This window comes from Agelaius tricolor, unplaced genomic scaffold, assembly GCF_023055355.1.
Source record: "Agelaius tricolor isolate 1412-34295 unplaced genomic scaffold, bAgeTri1.0.p SCAF_2, whole genome shotgun sequence".
Classification (NCBI taxonomy): Eukaryota; Metazoa; Chordata; class Aves; order Passeriformes; family Icteridae; genus Agelaius; species Agelaius tricolor.
The window spans coordinates 43982460-43999847 of record NW_027269262.1 but is presented as its reverse complement, the minus strand read 5'-3'; positions in this window follow the sequence as shown (position 1 = coordinate 43999847).

Sequence of the window (17388 nt, the reverse complement as noted above, 5' to 3'; positions counted from 1 at the left end):
CTGAGCTGAAAACATAATGGAAAGCTTATGAGAAACTCAGTATGCAAACTAGAAATTCTTCATTGCTCATTTTTCTCTGCTGGAGGGTGGGGAAGAGGGAGAAGAAACAAAAGCCTGCAAAATGGTATTGCAAACACTTGAGAAGACAATTGAAATCCTGGTTTCAATAAAATCCTTCAAAAGAATCACTTGGGCTACAGGGAATCTCTTCCCATATTTTGTTAGGAAACTGGAAACATAATGTAGCCTTTAATTGGTCCTGGTAACATTCCCCCAAAGAAGCCTGGATAATGCTACACAATTTGTGTAGATTTCAGGTATTTGGCTGCAGGAGTTATCTTTGAAAAGAGCTGAACAATGCTGAATTGGCAGCCTCACTTGGCAAAATCTCTTTCATTAACAAAACAACCCTGAAGGTAGCCTGGTGGAAGGTTTTAGAGATCAGTAAAACTAATGAGAGAAACTGTCTGCAGTTAACCTGAAGGTCACATGATAATTAAATTGGCCTCAAATCCAGCGTCCTGTTTGAAGCCAGGTCAGCTCTGAGATTAGTTGAGGCTACTCTCAGGAATAAAGTCTAGAAAACTCCAAGGAGTTGAGATTGTTATAACCCTACATGCTATAGTGGAGTTTATTTTGCATGGTAGTATTTTTACTTGTTGAGCACACACATCACCTATGAGTGCACATAATAGAATTGCAGAGTGTGATGCACAAACAACTTGAAATAGTCCAGATATCCAGTGTCTGAGGTGAAAAGAAGAGGGAGGGAGCAGACTGTAGCTTTTGGGTCTTGAAGGCCAAAAGCCTTCAAGGCCAAAGTTGCAGTCTTGGAGCCATCCACCAGCGTGGGCCATTCTCTTGAGTGACAGCACTCCTTTAAATCAGTATTGTTATAGGTAAAAGTTAAGTTATGTTAAATTAGGGTATAGTTCAATTATATTGTATTAATTATGTTATATTAATTGCATTATGTTAAGAGTGGGGGGGGTTATTAAAATGTTCTAGAAGGGTCCAGGGTTTGGTGGAAGGGTGGTCTGGCAGGGCAAGGTGAGGTCAAAGAGGGATTGGATGGAAGATCTGAGCAATCGTTTGAAGCCCTGCAGAAATGATTGGTCCAGAATGAAAGGCGTTAAAGACCAATGAGAAGCCTGGAAATGGACCATTTTGCGGATCCAAAATGGTCCAATCCTGGACTCAAAGGGGGCTATAAATGGGGGGAGTTCAGTTGGGTCAGGGTTCTTCTTTTTGGATACTTCTTTTGTGGGGAGAACCCAGTGCACTTGGGGTTAGTGCACTGTTCTGGTGTTGGCTCGCTGTGTGGGTGCCTGGGCTTATCCTGGGTACTCCGTTCCTTGCAGCCATTTTAATAAACGAGAACCTCTTTCTCCAGAGAAACTTTGGCCTTGTTCATATTCGTAACAGTATTACTTTCCTCTGGTTAGGCCTGTATTATGTGCAATGGAGGGCACTGGTGAGTGCAGAACATCTGAGCCACCAGCTGCTGCAGCCACAGGAGGGGTGCTGCAGGTCAGGGGCAGCATGAGAGGAGAGGGGCCAGTCCCAAGGGCTGCAGCATCTCCTCACCACACTCCTGGTCCCCTTCCCTTGTGGACTGAGCACATCTTTGTACCGTTCCTTTCCTTGGAGCTCTTCGCTGTTTTGCCAAAGACAAGGAATGTTAAAAGTGATTAGTCAGGGATGAATAACGAGCTCTTTGAATTATTCTTGGTGATGTGTTTGGTTTCTTCTTTAGTCAAAGCTGAATTCTTATGCTGTCAATTGCTGCAAAGCCCAGATCCTGTAATCACAACACCTTGGTTTTTGCTTGAAAATAGAAGTGTCTTTCTTGAGAAACAAGATAACGTATGCTCAGGGTGACTTAATCTATCCCTGCTCTGTTCAGGACTAAAATTTAGTGCTTTCAGATCTAAATGCCAACATGAATGCTTTGTCTCTTTTGCTAAACCACCATTTTCTTCCAACTTTTTCTTTAAAATCTATTAAGCAAAGTTACTTCTAACTGTCCAGTTTACTGTTTATGCAGTTGGGGGTGTATGTGATCAGTGGAGCTGAGCAAATGCAAAGATAACAGCTGACTTTTAGGGCTGATATTTAAACTGGGCAATGAATAATCTGAAAAGTAAGATACATTTCTTAGATGTTCTGCTTCTGGTGTAATTTGAATTTCTGTCGTCTCTTATTGCCAGCCTGAACTGACTCATTTGAGATTTGCCTGACATTTTTCTGGCAGATATGCATCTGAAAATTTTTCAGGGTTTTGATTTTTGTCTTGGCATTTTGCTGCTAGTCAGAATTGAATTTTTACAGAGGAGGAATTTTGCTCCATGAAAAGGTAGGGTACCACTTGGTTTACTAAGTGAGAGCAGTTACTACTCTTGGGTTTATACCTACAGCATCTGTAGGGAACGTACTCCACCCTGTATGGTTTCGAGAATGACCTCAAAAGCAGTAAACTCCATATCTAACTGCTGCTGCTTTACATGTGCTCTACAGAAAAGCTGAGGACAGCCCAGCTGGTGTGCTCAGCCATGTGTTGAACTGCCAAAGAGGCTATTAACAACATATTGGCTCTCTAGATGTCCTCCAGTATGTGTTCCTGTCACAGTTCCAGAAAAAAACCTTCTGAGCAAGCATTTTGGTTTGCTCCCAAATTAGTTGCCTGTGTAGCAAGTGTGCCTGTGGCCAGGTATAGCCCCTGCAGAATACCCAGAACTGCCCCCCATGAACAGGTGTCCAGATAGTTACTGAAAAAGTTTGAGGGAATTCTTTAATACATGGAATAAGTGCCTTAGCTTTTTCCCAGTAACAGACACAGCTGTGGCTTTCATTCAGCACTTTCTGGCAGGTGCTGGAGTACACAATAAATTGTTACTCAATAGAGCAGAATTTGGCATATGAATTTAGGTGAGCAATTTTATAGCATTATCCAGAATAAATTTCCTACTGCATGACATACTCCCTTAGGAATGTTTCCAAAAAGGAGGCTGCAAATTTTCCCTTAGCAAAATTTATCTATGGTGGGGTCTGTTCATTTTCAGAGATTTTATTCTTCACAAGCAACTTCAAACCCCTATGAAAAGTTCAGTTGTTTACATAGATAATTCTCTGGAACAGACCAACTCGTACTATCAGATCAATTTGCATTTAGATTGTGCCTTTCGAATGGCTCTGAAAGATACTGCAAATACAAATTAGGTTTCACACTAGGACTGTAGAAACCACTATTGCTGTCTTTTGGGACTGGCAGAATTATAGATGCTGTGACCTGCTAGCCCTTAATTCCAAGTCAAGATGCCCTGCACCTCAACCAGCAGAAATTCTGCCCAACAACAAGTCATTGTTGTTGCTGATTAAAATGAATTGGGTTTGTTTTTTACAGTATGTTGCTCTGTTGGCGTTTTGTTGAAAAGTTGATACCATTTGTGGTGTCAGTAAACACAAATCTGCTGTAACTGACTGTGAGCTTTTGCTGTGTTCATAAGTTAGCCTGAAGAGATGATCGTTAAATGATAACTTATGGCTTGCATTTTCCACATTGGTATTCACTTCACCACTAAACCAGTGTCAAAGCACTGCCTGTAGTATTGCTTCAACCTTTTTTGTAGCAATTCTTTTTAAATTTAGTGTGTGCAAAGCAATACATTCCAATAAGAAAACACTAGTACTGCTGCCTAGTTTTGGAACCTCCATTTGTTAGGCTGTAAAAAGGTGATGCAGAGTAAGTGATCTGGTAATTAACAGAGCAGCACTTTTTGGTGGGGGGTTTGATTGTTTTTAAATCATACTCCTACCTTACCTGAAAGTGGAATTATGTAGTACTTGGAGAATTAACATTTACACAATTCATAAGAGCACCTCTAACTTTAAATTTGGACTAGGACAGTCTTGGTTTTGTCCCAGTGCCTGCTATTTGTGGCCTAAGCAATGACATGTTGTCAAGCAAATGTGAGAATTGGAAAGACAGTGGATAAAAAATATGTTTGGAAGTGCATGGTTTCCTTTTGACTTGTTCTCAGTCTTTCTCATCCCTCTGTTTCAGTACCTTCTTCTTGAGGCTCTTTTCTTGTTGTGTTTAAGTATCTTTTATGGAATTCTCTGCATGTCAGTCTGATTCTTTTGGGGACCCTTTTGTTTTTAGTCCCCATAATACTACGTGTAAAAGAGACACACAATTTTGTCATCTGTTGTGTTAAAAAGTACTTCAGCAGCTTGTGCTAACTTTGTTGCTTGACTGTTGCTCTGCTGCTTTAACATTTCTCTGTTCATATTCTCCATCCTCATCAGAAATTGCAGATTTTTGGATCTGCCACTTTCTGTCTCTTTTCCAGGCTTAATTTTTTCCCTTGTGGAGAAATTATTCTGCACTTCCTTGTATTCTTCTGGGGTTTTTTGTACCTTTTTTATTTTAATATATCTCCTTTCAGTGACAAGCTCTGTCCTCATCAATCAAGCCACAGACCCATCACAAGTTTATACCACTATAAAGACACTGATGGAGATGTCTTATATTTCTAATTTCTCTATTATTTTCCTGTAAGTTTGGTAGCCTCTAATAATATTCTTAAAAACATACTATCATTAAATATTCCAAGTTTTTTTCTTAGCTCCTTCTTCAATGATAATTAGCCCATTATTCTGCTTGTGTAGCTAAAGTTAATATTACTGATATATTTTACTTATCATTTATGGTGTGTACAACTATCTAACATCTTATTGATCATTCATTCAGAAATCTTTTGGAAATTTTCTGCAGTGAGTGTTAATTTATAGGATGCTGAGAAATTTTGTATTATGAATAACCTGTACTAACTCATTGGCCTCCGCTATAGATCTGTTTTGGATAGGCTGAGAAGTAGAGATCACAGAGCAAGCAAATCCTTCTGCTTGAGTGTGGCTGTTTATTTCAGATTTCCTTTTTTTTTTTTTTTTTTAAATATTACTAATTAGATTCTCTCCAGATTTAATATATTTTTCCTTTTCCATGACAAACTCAGCTTCTTTACATTTCTCTCAAAATGTTAAAGACTTTTTGTGAATAAAAATATAATAAATTAAATGAATAATTTCATTCACATATTTATTTTTGTCTTCAAAGAACTGCAATGCATCTAGGAATGCATCTAGACAGCTCTCTATAAAAACAATTTCTTCTCTGGTGTGAGGTATTATGGATGTATGTAGTATCAAAGCTCCAACTAATCTGCCTGACATAGAAACCTAACTAATGGTCTGTAGTATCCTGTATTTCCTTGCTCCTGAGACCTGTTTATAAGTTTTGTCATCTGTGCAGCCTTCCTTTTCTTCTGGGCTGGGAGCCCTTTGAAGCCATTGTAGTGATAAATCACATACTTAGGATTTTGTGTATTAGTTTCTCTAGGGCTGCTGGGTGAATGGCATCTGGTCTTAGAGATTTGCTACTGTTTTATTGACCTGCCCTAATCCCCTGCCACTGCCACTTCACTTAGAGATTTCAGACTTGCTCCACACATAAAACCTGTCTGAGCTTTTCCCTTATAAACACCAACTCAGATAATTCAATTAGCTTTTCTGATACAGCCTTGAACTTTTCTTTTACACCTCTGTTATTTATTAGTCACACAAACTCTGGCTGTGTTTGCGAGACTTTTGTGATTAATTGGGATGCCTGTAGCAAGTTGTACTTCAAAATGTTTTTGTGTTTCATTATGTTTTTGCTTTTAATATATAAACTTTTGTACTATTTTTGGCTTTTTTCACTTGGACATGACCTCCACTTCTGAGTAGTATCTTTCTACTTTTAAGAGCCTCCTCTAGTCTGACATTTAACAACACTAGATTATTATGGTCTTGTTCAAAATGTTTTTGAAGAGGTGGTACATGTTTGTACTGAAACCCTAGTAAAAAAATTTTTAGATAGTCTGCTGGCTGACTTCAGAGGAATTATCCTTTTAGCAACTTCCCTCATTTTCCTTTTACTCTCCCACTTCTATACAGTTTCTTAAGTGATAGTGGAGTAGGTTTTCCCTCTTCCCTCCCTTATTCCTACAAGGATCTTGAGTTTGAATATGTTATGATGACTAGCAATCATGGAGGTCCTTTACAACAAATTTTGAGCTGTCTCCTGAGGATTGTTTGGAACTAGGTAAAAAACTACTCCTCATTCTGAAAGGTCTCTGACTGGTTGCTCCATGAGGCAGTCATTTATGCCACATGAAAAATAAACAAATCAATTAGCTTTTTGCCTCACAACCCACTGTGTCAGTTTTCTGGTTTGCATGGGAGTAAACAGAGTCTCCCATGATTATTAGAATATCCTGGGCAACTTTTAATACAGGGGTATCTTGTGGCTGAGGCCTTCTCCTTTTCATCTGCCTATTGACTGATTCCAGATTTACTACAGTTCATTCTTCCATCAGTAGGACTTCATTGATCACATCTGGGTGATTTGTGTTTTGACCTCACTGGTTTTTCTTTCTTCTGTCAAAATTCGGAGGTGATTTGGAAGTGATTTTAGTCCAGGTCTGGTTGTCTAATTTCATACATGAAATGTAAGAGTCTTTATTTACTTAGACTGCTCTTCATGGTTTCCTCCTTGGACGTCTTTGCCTTTATTCTGTACATTCTTGTGGTGTGTTTTGGCAATAGGATGCAAGAGAGGTCCTGAACTATTGTGGGAATTGCATACCTTAGGGGAGACCTAGTTAACCAGCTGAGGATCTCAGCTAGCATGAAAAGTGAAGGAAAGAGGCATTGGTTAGAAGAAAAGGGGAAAAGTTTAGCAGTTCTCCTCCCACGTTTTTTAGTCATCCAATGAGGAAGAGGTGAATTCCCAGGACTCTGAGAGCAGAAGAGGTCTGCAAAAGTTACAAGAAAAGAAGAGACTGGGAATGGTCTGTCTTGAAAAGAATTTCTTACTTAGTGGTTTGATGTGGTTTTAATCCCATACCCTAAAAGGATAAGGGGCTCGAGGGACTGGTTTGTCTACATGTTTAGGGAGTGAGAAAATCTGGTTGCCTCAGTGGGGGATTGCAGCCATCAGAGGCCACAGCAACCCGAGAAAACCACTAATAACAACCTATTCTTAAAAACACGTTCATTTGTTTGCTTTTTCTTCTAGGATCAAATGGGGCAATTGTTTCTGACTCAATAAAACATCTTAGATTTTTTTGTTTGATTGCGTGTTTCATCCTTGTGAAGTATTTATTCACTGAAATTAGATGATCCAACTGTCAGGTCCTGGTGGGCTACTGAGTTCTTCTTGACAACTTGACTTTCTGGCTTCTTGACCTGACTGATGATAGGAAACCAAAGAGGTTTAGAGAATCCAGAGCTCCTGTTTCCAGGGGTGAGACCCTTCAGTGTTTTAATGAGGAATTTGCTCCCATATACCTGCTTCTTCCTGGCCTGTTGTGGATGATCATAAGCTTCCCAAGGCACATTCCTTAACCTACCTCTGGCAGCTCCAGAAAACTGGCATGGGGATTCCCCTTAACTGCAGAGCTTCAATTTTTCATTTTCCTGTTCCATTGTTGAGCCAAGATTCCAGCAGTATTTTTTAATGTCCCATTGAAGAGAAATTTTGATGTCTGTCACCCCTCATAGGCAGTACCACTGAGAATTCAAGAGTGAAACATACTGGCTGGTGTATTTGAGGTTTGGGAGGCTCCTGGGGTGTATGGAGAATTGTTGGAACAGAAGTCAGTGTAGTGTGGGCCTACAAACCCCATGTGTGTGTGGCTGCTGCTGCTGCTAATGATCCTTGTGACAGGCCATTGATACAGCTGGAACTGGGAAAGGGTGAAGGCTAATAAAGTGCTAATACTGCTTGTTTCCCACTTTTCTTCTGCACTGATAAACTGGAGATAAAGATCTGCTGGCTGCAGGGGAATATGTTATACCTCGCTAAAAAGAAAAAGGGAAAGAGAGACTGAGAGCGGGTTTTTTTTCTATTATTTTTTAATCTACATGAGAAAGTAAAGCCATCTGCCTGGAGCAGCCTCCCTGCTGCCTCAGCACGTACACAAGCTGCAGAATCAGAGCATTCACAATGAGAATGCTTTATTCTGTGATCCCACAGGGCTATTCCATGGTTACAAAGCAAATTAATTGGGTTTGAAAAATTGTTATAAGCTGGATTTGTAAAGGCATGGGGGTTTCATTAACTTGCCAGAGCAGCTTATAGTGCCCTTAGAAGTCAGTGCTAATATCTGTTCACCACTGTGGATGCAGGAATAATCTTTCCTCTATTGACTACCTCTTAGCTAAAGGTGCTGATATAGGAAAAACATGAATACAAAGAAAAAAAAAAAGCTTCCTTGAGCATGAAAAAATTATTTCTATTTTATGTGTGTATTCTCTTTTTCCTTTTCTTTGGTAGTGAGGTAAATGAGATATGGGATTGCATATGGAAAAACACCTGTCCTAAACAGGCACAATCAGTTTGGAGAAATGTTTTGGTCAGTAAATGCACAACAATGTGCCTGTTTGAAATAACCCCTAAATTTAGGAGAAGAAAGTTAGGGGAAGAAACTGATATTTGTTCTTTTAGGCAGTCTACAGCATTTCTTTGACAACACTTTGTAGTTGCTCTAACTTCAGTTAAATCAGATGCTTTCTCCATCTGTTGTGAATGTGGGCCTTCCATACATGAAGAAAAAGAATTGAGAAACGATGAATGTGAGTGTATGTATACATACATATATATTTGATGGAAAAAAGAAAAAACCCCAGAGATCCCTGCCAACTTCTGTAGTTTTAGGAGCAGGCAGAATTCTTGAGACCATGCTTCAGCTGAGATTTCTAACTGAGCTTAATTGAACACATCTTGATTTTGTGTTTTATCTCCAAAATCTGTCACTGATGGGAAGTGTGAAAGGACTGAGAAAAAAGGTGTTTTCAAAAAGCACATTTAATGCAGGCAGGTCTTCTTTTTTTTTTTTTTTGTCCTTTGATTTTTCCTTTTTATCTTTCTCTAATTGTGCAGGTCCATAATTTCCAGTGATAATGATAAGGTCGGTGAAGGGGTCACACTGTGGGTAGAATAACACCTCCTACTATTTTGGAATTTGAGTTATTTCTGTGAAAAATATTAATATATTAAAATCAAGAGGTATGTGATGGTTTGCACTGTCTTGTACGTATTTTCCCTTTGATGTTAGCTGAGCTTTGAGAGGTGTAAGAGAAAATTGAAATTAATGTGTATTTTAATGGTGCAGTTTGTTCTCATGGGGATATTTTGGGTTAAGGCGAGTCAAATGCTTTCAGTACTTTTAAAATAAAGCACATGCATTTTGAGCAGTGGAGAGTTCATTTTGAAGAGCTTAAAACTGATGGACAGACAGGAACAACTGCAGGTGTTAAAGATAGTTTTAATATTATAACCAGAAGACCAATGATGTACTATTTAAAAAAAGCCATTTATCAAAATACACTTTTAAAGGAATGCTTGAATCTTTTTGGTGAGGATAGGCCTCTGATCTCCCTTCATAAAGGACTATAGTGTCTGTTTCAGCACAATGCAAAAAGTAAGTTTTTTATTTTCATGACATAATATAATCTGATATAATCTGATATGATCTTTTCTCTCAAGTTCTCTTTGGGATAAATTTGTCTTTTAATATGAGCTCTTCAACTCACAAAACTATGGAGTGACATTATTTCTGTAGGCCATGAACAGCCAGGCCCCTAGAGTCAGTAGTTACAAGCACTGGTAGACCCCAAGGTTCACCCATCTAAACTGGAGATCTTCTAGTGGTCAGCAATGTGTATATATATATATTTAATTTTTTAAAAGCTTATTAGGACATTTAATATAGGTGAGCAGTAATCAGAAATTAATATAGGTGAGCAGTAATCAGAAATTTTTAAAATGTGTTCCACCCCTTCTTGTCCCTGTTTTTCCCCTTTAAAATGTTTTTGCTGTTATAAGTTAATAATGAAAAATGTAAATGAATTATTCCTAGACAGATATGTAAAATATGAAAACCAAGACATTTTTATTCTGCTATGAATTAAAAGTACACTTTCCTTCTGTTATTTCACTCATGAAATCAACTATTGGTATGAATGACTGCTATTAAAAATCTGAGTTTAATTTTCTGGGTACACTCCATTTTCCTGTTGTTTCACCCAAAGTGTGTGCTGCAAATGAGCCGAAGAAGTATTGAACTGCCACTCAGGAGAAAAAATGGGATTAATATTTGAATTTGTTATTGACAATGTTAAGTTACTTCAAGTGATGAGTGATAGTGTGTGGGATAACATGACTATTGATTTTTTTCCCTGGTAACACTCCCTTCCCACCCTCCATTTGTTTTCTGGTTGAGAAGAGGACTGAGGCGTGTCAGAGGGGAAATCAAGCTGCCTGGTCTGAGACACTGCCACAATTCCAGGAAGAGTGGCAGTGCCAGTCTGGAACTAAAGCCCACTTGTCCAGTGGTGTCTCTGGCAGTGATGATGAGCATGGACGTTAGGATGAGTAGGCACTGGGCAAATATCAGTAATATTACTTGCTCTCTCCCTTTTGAAGCCTTTCCACATCTCTTGTAGCCTTTTGTGCCTTCAGTGCTGTTTCTCTCCAAAAGGACTGTGTGCAATTTGAAGGTGTGAACCAAGGGTTGATACGAGAGCATTGAAGAGATTTTGCTTTGTTCTCTCTTCCTTTTTTGATTGTTCCTGACATTTTCACTTCGCTTTTATGGAACCACTGATCATAGCACTGAGGTCTTGCTCCAGAATACTATTTCAGAAACTAATGCTGTCTATGCAGATCCAGGTCTGTCTTTACCCATTATGCATCAGTTCACAGTTATACACAATGAGTTTCAGCTGCTGTGTTATTGCTCAGCCATTCCGTCTTGTCGGACTCTTTTGTAGTTCTCCACAGTCTGCTCACGTTCCTGTTCCTCTGCATAACTTAGTGTCATCAACAGTCTTTCTTTACCTCAGGCTTCTTCCCTTTTCTAACATCTGTGTATATTAAATAGCTCATTTCTCAGCACCAGTGCCAGTAAAACTGAACTGGTGACCTCCCTCTGTTTTGAGAAGCGACCACTTATATTGCATTTCCCATCTTTTAACTGATTTATTCTCACAAGGACTCTCCTTATCCTGCAGTCACTTTGCTTCCCCTGTCATCCCAAGCTAAAAAACTGTGGAAATCTTGGGCTATAGCTTCCTTTCTGTGCACCTACATATTACTTCCAGAGTGTCCATCTGTCACCAGAGTCACAGATGCCCAGGCAAATCACCACTGCATACTCTTTCCCCAGGCTTTCCTGCCCAGGTTTCCGCTGAAATCCACCACCTTTCTTCTTGTAAGACAGGGTCCCCCATGGTCCCATCCAAGGTCATGCACTCTGTTGTTTATTTGCCTGATGATTGAATCTTCCACTGCTACAACCTGCTTCTTCCTATCTGGTCTTTGATCTTCCCCTTACTTTAACTTCCTTTGAATAAATCTGTCCTTGGACTTATGAATGTAGCTTCCAGGAATTTTCTGTTTGGTGAAGCTTTGTTTTGAATAGGGAGAGGAAGGCCTCTTCTGTCACTTCCTCTGGAGACCCTTCCCAAGAGCCAGGTGTTGTTCCTGGGCACGCATCAAGCTCTCCCTGTGAGGGCTGGCAGCATGCAAACTGAGATACGCTGTTCTGCAGGCACGTGATGGTGAGAGGGTTAAGACCTCTGTAGAATATTTTTATAAAACCACAAGATGAAAGGATAAACTAATCACCAGGCTTGGGTATGTCATGCTTCCACATGGTTCTTTTGGACTCACTTTCATTGTCTAGAAGGAGAAGCTTCCCATATTTTGTACAGGAGATGGTTACAGGTTGTGGTACTCCATTTGTACCATGGTCTGTCAGATTTCACCTTGCCTTAGCAGTGCTTCCAGGCTATATATGCCAATGTGTGAGGACTGTGAAAAATCCTGTCATTTCAGAAGGAACCTATTGGCTTCCAGGAATAAAAAGAATGAACTAGAGGATTGGATCTTTGCTCAGAAGGAGTTGAGAACTCCAGCTAGAGAACTGGATCTTTGCTTTTCTTCTCTATTTGCACTAAATTTTTGAAGAGAACCTGATGGCGTTCTTCCTTGGGTCTGGCAGAAATACATGGTGCGAACAACTCTTAATGAGAATCAGACAACATGTATAGGCCTTTTTAGAGCAGTGAAGAACAATTGAATTATTAAAATAGTACCTAGAAAAGTTTAATTTTTTTTTTTCTAGAGAAAACCCATCGCTTCTATGTTTGTGTGTCAGATTGCTACATATAACTGAGCAAACATATGAAAACCTTGTCAATGCCAGTGAATAATTTGTATCTCTACCTGGTCTGATATGCAGCAGTGGTGATTTACAGCTTAGTTTAGGTCTCTGGTGACATCTTCCTATGAAAAGAATACTACAAGTCAAGTAAGAAAATTTAAGAAATGTGATGATATGATGATTAAATTATTTAGTAGGTGAGTGTTCAATCTGCAGCAAAATATCTTTGAAATGTTAAGTCTGTGAGTGCTCCTGGATGCCCTTTGGGGGAGCTGGGGAAGAAGGAGGGCGGTCAGGCAGTTTGAAACAAAGCACTCATGCATACTTTGTTGTCAGCAAAGATGCTGGGAGAGTTAAATATCTGAGATGGAGTTCAACCATTGTTGGTAACAGGAAGCAACTGTACTTCTTATGAAGGCTGAAATAAAATCTAAACCATACCCAGATGCAGCTCTGAGCCCTGAGAGGATGGTCTCCAAGAACTTTTCCCTAGTGTGCTGATGAGTGGCTGTGATTTTCAAAGCCCTTCATGGCCTGGGGAGCGACTGTCATTAGCTGCCTGCTCTTTTTGGAGCACACTGTAAGCTTTTGGAGACCTAGGGTCCTGCTGTATGTCTAATTTAGGGTTTTCTGTGGTTTTCTTTTTTTATTCCTCCTTGTTTCTTTTTCTTTTATTGCTTTCTGTTGTTGCTTTTGGGGCTGGCTTTGAAAGACAACCTCTGTGTTCAGGGTCTGGTTGAAGACCCGAACCTACTCAGCTGTGCTGTAGATTATACAGGTGGGAAGAAGCACGGAAAGGCTTGAGATGTTTCCCTTCTAAGAAAAGAGGAAAAACAAAGCAAAGCAAAACAAAGACCAAAGGGAAGAAGCTGCTGGCTGGGTGCCACCCTGAATGGCTTCATTGTTCTCCAGCTCTCTGGACCTAATTAAGTGACTCCATTTCTACAGGCGATGGCGAAGTCTAATGGCAGCAAGCAGAAGATCACTAACACATGGAGCAGGCCTGTGATGTGGCTTTCTAGAATGAGAGATTGCAGTTGCTGGAGGAGGACAGAAAGGATGAGGAGTACAGGGAGCAGAGGCAAGGAGGTCCCTCTGCAGAGACAAAAGTGGAAGACACAGGGAGGAGTTTTGTTTTTTCTCAGGAATGCTGGGAAGAATTGGGGAGAGTTTAATTTCAAAGTCCAACAATGCAGCCATGGCATTTGTTTCCAATTCAACAGGAATGAGCGTATGGTTTGAGCAATTCTTTCGAGGTTCCTGGCAGGGGGAATATAACTCATCTCAGCTGGCTGCTTTAGGAGATCAAATGACACAAAGATTTTCACTCAAAGCCTAGGGTATCCTTCTGGCAGCCAGAGACCAGGCACATCTTCACAGATTCACCATTAGCTCTAATGGGGACCAAGAGCTGCGTGCTGTGTAGAAAACTGCTTGCTTACAAAACAATCTTATTACTGCCAGATGTTGGCTCCCTGCCCACTTTTACATAATTCAGGCTTTTCTTTGCTCAAGATGTTACAATTTAAAGGTGCTTTAGAAGTTTTCTTTTAAAAGGCTTGATAATACCATTTTCCTTGTTCTTTTTTCCCCTTGCTCAGAGTAGCTCTTCTGCCAGCACACGCTACAATCTGGTGTATGTGGTACACATTAAAATGTACAACCAGGAATAGCAAAAATCCTTCTTAGATCTACCTCTGAGTTGATTCAAACAAGAATAAAAATATCCGTAAGGCCGTGCTGTCTGCATCCTGATGACTCGCACATACCAAATACAGTGCATTTTTCTAAATGACCGAGTACTGATAGAATCTAAAGTCAAGAAAGTGATATACCCCTCTAAACAAACTTCTCCATGTGGACACTGGGACTTTGACTTCATCCTTCATCTGCAAATCAAATTACTGTCAAAGAAGTGTCATAATAAGCCTGTGACATAATCTCTATTGAATCTGCAGTGGGTTACCCAAATTACCAATGAGCAAAAATTATGTTTACAAGATTATCCTAGTAGGTTGCCAGCAGAATTGGAAACGGGGAGCTTCAGTTCTGCCTCTGAGCTTTTTGCTTTACTTGCTTCAAAGACAGATGTTGCCTGGCTTGCCCAATTTCAGTCTGACCACCTAAAATGTGTGGATGTGTGGATCTAGGTGAGGCTGATTATCAAGGCTCCCTTTATTGCCAGTGAAGAGAGGAAAACTTTGAAAGCCAATTCATTTCAAAGGGAGGCAGGCCAAGTGGGAAAACCTTCTCCAGAGGTCGCTGCACAGTGTGATGCTTGACACTGTTGCTTGTGCTGATCTAATGACTTCAACTGTCCATTCACCTGGGGAACAGACCACGGTCCATAATTTCTTTTATTAAACAGTATTCTTGTATTTCCTATTCTATAGCCAGGAAATTCAACAGTGCTAGGAGAATTGGAGTGACTTAAAGGAAATCACACAAAAAATAACACTGTGCTTGTGAGATTCTCCTCTAGTTCTATACCAACACCAGGATAATACAAGTTTGGAAAGGGTGACTGTAACCCCTTTATTTAACTCTATTTTTTGAGAAACAGTGTTGTAAATTGCAGGACAATCCTAGCAGAAATGCAGTCATGTGAGCTGATGAAATAGTCTCCCATCAGCCTACCATTCATATTTACAGTTTTGAATGAACCATTCTCACCAGGAAATCAGTTCCAGTGTGCTTTTACCATGCAAGTTCACAATTTTCTAGTGACATCTAAACCACTTAAAGTCCCTCCCCCAACTTAAAAATATCCTTTCTCATGCTTAGACTAAACATCTTTGTTATAGAGAGAATAAAGAAATTATTGAGTAGTTGTAGGGAAATATAATCAATAATAATTTATTGCCATTCAGATTCTGAGAGCTATTTTAAATTTTATCTCTTAGTGTGTTTTGTTTTCCTTTGATTTTACTCAATGCAGAGGACTTATTTCACAAAACACTGCCTCGAAAACATCATAATAATTAGAACAATATGAGTGATATGAGTGTCTTGAAAAAAGTAGAATAAACCTTTCTCCCTTTTATTTGACTAGTAGTTGAGATGGATAGAAAAATCTTCTATTGGAGTCTCACCTGTAACATAAGAGTTTAAAGTGTTTCTCCTGCTTCTGAGTCTGAATTCCTTGCCCAATATTAATTACACGCTGTGCTGAGACTTGTATGATCAGATGTTGCCCATTTTTTGCTTGCTGGGGTAAAGAATTACTGTGTTATGCTTCCTGGAGGAGCTAGCTGGTAACAAGGTTCAGTTGAAATTAGTAATTTTTATCTTAGATACATCAGTATTTGGAAATCTATTTTGGTTTGACTTAAAATGAAAAGACATTGCTTTATGATTTCATGTATTACAAAGTGGATCGGAAAATTAGGTTGTATAAATAAGCAATAATTTGTTTTGAAATACAGGTATTTCAACACAGATTAAACAGTGTGTTTTGAGATTATCTTTTGATATTTTTTCCCATTATAAAAGGAGTATTTTTCTGAGATGCCATGACATAGTGTACAAATAACATAAAAAATCCTCCCAAACCAAAACTCCCTTAGAATCAGAAAATTTTCTGAAGTAAAATAGTAATGATATTTCTCTTTTAAAAGTGTTCTCACTGGCATAAATGCATTTTTCAAAATGTCTAACAAAAGCAAACACTTGGAAAACCTTTGAGTGAGTGCAGTTGGCAAGAACTTTTCAGGGACAGACACTGCTTAGAAAGAGAAGAAGAAACACAGATGTCAACCAATTACTTCTTCTACTAAAGAAGTATTGAATGAAATATTTGTTGAGGTTTTTTTCTTTCCATAAACCTTGTTGGTTTTCAACAGAGAGGTAAAGACATGTTGCAGCAGGCACAGGTATGGCTGTTGCACTGAAAACATGAAAACAGCAGGATGAAGTCTGCCAGTCTCTTTTTTCCCTCTGGGCTCTCTGTTCCCCAAATCCAGCTGCACAGATTGTTTGTGGGGTGTGCATGTGCCCACATGCACATGGAGGGAATGGCAGCTCCATCACGTTATCTGGAGTGTGCAGTTCTCACCATGTAGTGCTGACAGAAGAATCTCAGCCAGGCTGGTAAATCCATTTGTACATATATAACTGAGGAAAGGGAAACAGAATATCATTGGAGATGGCCTGGGGAATATCTAGCTTGGAGCTTTAAGCATGTCACTTTTAGCCCATGATATTAAGATTCAGTCCATGCGTTGCTACAGGAGGGCACATGCACAATGTTCTCACATAAATGATGGGCACTGGTTATTCTCTGATGGAGAAGCTCTGCAGAAAAAAACCCCAGCCATTATTTATTAATATTTTGTTGTTCTTTTTTCCCATTCACTTTCAAGACTGTTTAATAGGTCATGACATTGCTTTCTGAGAGTAGTCCATTGAATAAAGAGAGAAGGGAATGTAATTCTGTATTTTAATATTGAGCATCCATTTGATCCTTTAGTTTTCATGCACTGCCAATCATAAACTGGATGTAAATAATGGTTAGCAAGTTCTAGTGTACTTGCAAGATTGTGCTAAAACTGTTGGGTTAATTTGGTGAAATGATCTTTAGAAAGGCACTGCCATCATACAGGAAAACGATCAGTTAAAATTGCATAAGCTTGCTTTATTTTATCCTTACAATAAAACAGTGCACAGAAACATAAGCCTCTAATCAAAGAATCATTTTAGATAGCATTTCTGAAAAATCCTTTAAGACTTCCAAATCATTAGTTTTCCAAGATGATCTGTGCTTTCCTGGTACTGGAGCCTAGGGTGAGTGTCTTGTGAGTTGGGCAAAAGCGGAGTAATTTTTCAACATCCCATAATAAATACTGACTTGATCTCATCCCAAATCACAACTGAGATGAAAAAGAAACAATTACAAAATTTGTTGAGGAGAAAGTCTTAACTAGGTTTCAAATCCTGAAATCTACTAATTAGAGGGGTTACCTGAAGAGGAGAAGACATGAATGATGTCACTGTGAGCAATGTTTAGTGTACTTTTGCCCTGTGATACAGGGCTAAAACTTTTCAAGCTCTGTCAGCAGCATCTTTTTACAAGAAATATGTGGAATTTTTTCCTTTGGGGCCCCTGAGTAGCCAACTG